Below are 5,114 nucleotides of genomic sequence, written 5' to 3'. Positions count from 1 at the left end.
AACACCAATATCATCACCATCACCATCATCACCATCATCATCATCATAACCACCACCAACACCATCATCATCACCATTACCATCATCACCATCATCATAACCACCACCAACACCATCATCATCCCCATCACCATCACCATCATCATCACCACCACCATCACCACCACCATCATTACCACTACCATTATCATCACCACCACCATCACCACCACCACCATCACCCTCATCCTCATTATTAGCACCACCAACACCATCATCATCACCATCACCATCATCATCACCATCACCACCACCATCATCACCACTACCGTTATCATCACCACCACCATCACCACCACCACCATCACTCTCATCCTCATTATTAGCACCATCAACACCATCATCATCACCATCATCACCATCAGCATCAGCATCATTGCCATCATCATCACCATCACTATCATCACCATTACTACCACCACCATCACCACTATCTTCACAATCACCATCATCACCACCACTATCAACAGCAGTGTTTCCCAAGAAGAACCCACTTGCATAACTACATAAGAGAGAAATATGAACTTTGCTGAAAATTTCCTGGAGCACAAGGGAAGGAAGGCACATTGAAGCCTCTCAGCAAATGACATGAAAATTTTTTTAAATCCCCACAGTAGGGTTTGCTCCCCTTGGAACCCTAGTCATCACTGGAGGGCTGTCTTCCCCTCCAGCCTGCCCCACCTGCTCTTTCACTCACCTTTCTTCTCCTCCAGGTCTCCCTGACTAGCACAGAGTCCCTTGAACTGTTTTGCAGGGTTGTTTTCTCTCTCTGAGTGGCACCAGGCTTAGCAGACACTCTGGCCATGAAGGCATCTTCTGACTCGAGCAGGTCTAGATGTCCTCCCCCAAGGAATCTCAAAACTGTCGGTGGCTTCTATAATGTTTGTTCCATGGTGCTCCATAGAATGAGTATCTGGCCTTGTGCTAAGCCCTGGTGCCCTGCATCTTATCCAGTCTTCCCAGGAAAAACTTTAGCTTAGAGATACTGGAGAACTTACTCTTGCAGCACAACCTATAAGTGGTGGTTTCAGGAAGAAGATGCTTGGCACAGCACCTGCCAGGGAATTGCCCAAGTGTCAGCTGTTGTCATCAGTGCCACTAGTTCAGTGAAACTAACATGAGACCTGGATTTAGCTGTGTGGCCCTGGGGTAGTGATCTCCTTCTAAACCTAAACCTCAGTTTCCTCATCTGTAACAGAAGGATGATAACAGCTACCCTTGGGGTTTTGGAAGAATATGGAGCAGTGGGTGGTAGACGTACCTGAGAGCAACAGCGTAACCGAGGCGCACCCTGAGAATGCCCCATTGTCTGAGAAGATTTTCTGTTCAGAGTTCCAAGCTAAGGAATCTGGGAGTGGCCAACCCAGAGATTCATTCCTTAGCTGAGGAACATCTGAGCCCCCGGGCCCATCCTATGGAATACGGGCCACACCGGGGATCGAGGCCCTGTGTTTTGGATTATGTGAGGTTGCCAGGTGGAGGTTGTTAGGGGGAGGTGCTAAGGAAAAATGCTACATAAACCACATGCTTTTTGCAAGCAGTTGAGGTTCTCCTGTCCAGCCATCCACCACTGGTCCGTCCCTGTATGGAAGTTTCCCTCTAATGAAACCCTAGATCTCGATGCTGGCTCTGGGTCTCTCCTTCAGCCTCTTGAACCTACCTGGTGTAGTCCCTATCGAAATCAATAAGGCCTAAGAGGCAGGCTGAAGAACATGTGCAGGAATGTCCTCTGAAGAAAGGGGTTCCAACATGTTGGTTGGAAACGCCAGGCTCTCTCCAAAACACCCTCCCTCCAGTCCCTTAGCCATGTTTAGCAACTGACGATGGGCCAAGGTTGACCCCTTAGTCTCCCCTTGACCCCTCCTTCAGAGAGGTTCTGGCTTCCTCTTTCTTTAGAAGGTGTGGGCATCCAGCATCTTTGCTCTCAGGCACAAATGCTGGGCAAAGAGAGTCCCATCTAACCACCCATTACCATGGTGACACCATGTTGACCACTCACCATGTGGAAGGCATTGTGCTGAGTACTTGATGTCCATGATGTCATTGAATCCTCAAGTGACCCTGTAGCCTTATTTGTGGCCCACTTTTGCAGATGAGGAGATGTGCTCAGAGAGGTTAAGGAATGTGCCCAGGATGCACAGCAGGGAGGTGGCAGAACTGAACTGTGAGCCTGGGCTTATCCTATTCCAAAGCCCAAGCTATGTGCACCATGCATGCTGCCTGTAAATGCACCCCACACCCCCAGCCTTTGCCTTCACTTGTTTTTCAATTGACTAGGGGTCCCTCTTTTGAGTCAGGATCTCTTAGCCACAGCCAGCCTTTGGGACAGGCTTAAGTTTAGGGCTTGGCAGATAAAGCCTGCCAGTAAATATTTGTTGAATGAATAAATGCTCTGTGACCTCTCCAGATGGGGTTGGAGCTGGCATGAACACTCCTTACCCTCTGTTTTCTTCATCAAACTTCCCTGAGTACCTGCTTTGGGCCGGAGGAGACAGAGACTCAGAGAAGAGGCAGGTAGCCTCACTGTTCAACTCCCCTGGGCCCTTGGCTAATCATCAAATGCCACTCCTGTGCAGGACCCGGGTGCAGTCTCACGGGTCCTGGGGTCACCAGAGGACACAGAAACAGGCTCTGATGATGCTCTGTCCCCACACCCTTGGCAAGCTCACCTGCAGATGGCTCCCATCATTCCAGCCAAAGGCCACATCTATCTGTCTGCCGGTGGCAATATCAGGCCACAGGACCACCCTGGGAGTGTGCCAGCCTGTCTGCAGTGCAGGTCAGACATGCTGGGGAGGCAGTGCCTGCAGTTGCCCTCTGCCAGGAGTGGCAGCAGTGTATGGATGAAATCAGTTTCTTCGTGCCTCAGTGGGGTGTGCTCCACAGTCTCCCACACAGCCCCGCTAGGAGGGAGCCCCAGTTGGCCAGAGCTGTGACCTGTGTGTTGATGCATCTTCCTTTCTCTCACTCACTTGCCCGCACCCCTACCAGGCTTCCTGGGATCAACAACGACTTACTCTTGCCCAGTGGTCAGCTTTTGGGAAAGCCAAACCATGCTCATTAATGCAGTCAGGAAGTGGCAGAGAAGAAATATGGCGCCCTCCTCAGCTTGATCCCCTTTACCTGGTTCCTTTGCAAGGGAGAAAAAGCTCAGTGACCCAGGATGGGGCTGAGTGCTTTAAGCAAGAGAGTGCTTTAAGCAAGTGCTTTAAGCAAGAGAGCAAGCTCTGTGAGCCCAGGAAATCAGAGGAGGCTTCCTGGAGGAAGTAGTGCTGGATTCCAGCCTTGAAGGCTTAGCAGACTGTGAGGGGCAAGTCCCTAAGTGCCTTTTGGCCTCCTTGGGGCCCTTCCACTGTGGGTTCTGTAAACAGAGGCACTTGACTGTGAACTGCAGTTGAATTTCTTGACAATATCCATTTCATCAATTATTATAAAGTCCTTTTAAAGTAAAAGACCCCAGCTGGAGGAATGATCCCCTCTTGGATGGGATCTAAGCCATGGAAAACTGGATGCTTCCCAGGTGTTCCATCTCTGCAGATATAAAACACAGAGGGGCCCAGGTCCCAGGCCAGCCTGAACTGCACTTCTCTGCAGGATGATTGCCCCAGCAGAACCCCTGCACAGGAGGGTCTGCCAGATCCCAGGGAGGAGATGTACGACAGCCAGCCTTGGTGACACTCCTGGGCCCCATCCAGTCAGTTATGAAAAGGCTCTGCTGTTAAACTCATCTGCCTCAGCCTGTCTCTGGCTTGTCTTCTTTCTTTCTGCATTTCTTCCTTTGAAAAAAGTTTTTTGCTCTTTTCTAACGTTAAAAGTAACACATATTCGAGAGAGATCCAAGATGGCTGATCACTAGCAGCTCAGGATTGTAGCTCCCACTGAAAGTGCAGAGAACGAGAGGGCGCCATACTTTCAGATGAACTTTCGTTGCTCACGCACCAGGTGATTCCCAGGAGAGGAGCCCCACGGGTCGCCAGCGCGACTCTTGTGGCCGGCGAGGCGGTTTTGCCGCTGCCTTGGTGCGGCGGTTCTTGGTGCAGAGTCAGAAAAGCACCATCAATCTTAACGTTGCTGTTTTGGCCGGTGCAGTGGGTTGCTCAGATTTTAGCGCTGGGAATCAACAAGTTGGACGTCCATTCAGAAACCCAACTATAAAGACGGTAATTATAAAGACCACAGATGGATAAATCTATAAAGAAGGGAAGAAAACAGCCTAAAAAGACTGAGAATACCCAAAATCAGAACGCCTCTCCCTCTACAGGGGATCACAGTTCCTCATCAGCCTGATGGAGAAGGAGTGTGTTCCATTATCAGAAGCAGGCTTCAAAAGGTGGATGATAAGAAACTTCTGTGAATTAAAAGAACTTGTTCTAACCCAATGCAAAGAAACTAAGAACTTTGAAAAAAGGTTTGACGAAATGTTAACAAGAATACGCAATTTATAGAGGAATATAAGTGAATTAATGGAGCTGAAAAACACAACACGAGAACTTCGCGAACTATGCACAAGTTGTTTTTTTGTTTGTTTGTTTGTTTGTTTGTTTGTTTTTGGGATGGAGTTTCGCTCTTGTTACCCAGGCTGGAGTGCAATGGCGTGATCTCGGCTCACCGCAACCTCCGCCTCCTGGGTTCAGGCAATTCTCCTGCCTCAGCCTCCTGAGTAGCTGGGATTATAGGCACGCGCCACCATGCCCAGCTGATTTTTTGTATTTTTAGTAGAGACGGGGTTTCACCATGTTGACCAGGATGGTCTCGATCTCTTGACCTCGTGATCCACCCGCCTCGGCCTCCCAAAGTGCTGGGATTACAGGCTTGAGCCACCGCGCCCGGCCCTATGCACAAGTTTTAACAGCCAAATCGATCAAGCAGAAGAAAAGATATCAGAAGTCGAAGACCAACTTAATGAAACAAAACGAGAAGACAAGATTAGAGAAAAAAGGATACAAAGGAACGAGCAAAGTCTCCAAGAAATATGGGACTATGTGAAAAGACCTAATCTACGTTTGATAGGTGTACCTGAATGTGACGAAGAGAATTAATACAAGCTGGAAAATACACTTCAGGATATTATTCAG

At 49.1% G+C, this 5,114-nt stretch overlaps 1 long non-coding RNA gene across 1 annotated transcript in view; it reads left to right on the top strand.

The window, feature by feature from the left end:
- The window catches only part of LOC119472745, a 6,596-nt gene extending 1,861 nt beyond the window's left edge, over nucleotides 1-4,735 (top strand). Inside the window, exons 2-3 of the long non-coding RNA XR_005201932.1 lie at nucleotides 794-868; nucleotides 4,618-4,735. This is a non-coding gene — a long non-coding RNA (uncharacterized LOC119472745). The remainder of the gene's footprint in view (nucleotides 1-793; nucleotides 869-4,617) is intronic.
- The last annotated feature ends 379 nt before the right edge of the window (nucleotides 4,736-5,114 follow it).

Source organism: Cebus imitator, unplaced genomic scaffold, assembly GCF_001604975.1.
Source record: "Cebus imitator isolate Cc_AM_T3 unplaced genomic scaffold, Cebus_imitator-1.0 Scaffold117, whole genome shotgun sequence".
In the NCBI taxonomy this organism is placed as follows: Eukaryota; Metazoa; Chordata; class Mammalia; order Primates; family Cebidae; genus Cebus; species Cebus imitator.
The sequence above is the reverse complement of the archived record's forward strand: the minus strand, read 5'-3'. Positions and strand labels throughout refer to the sequence as shown.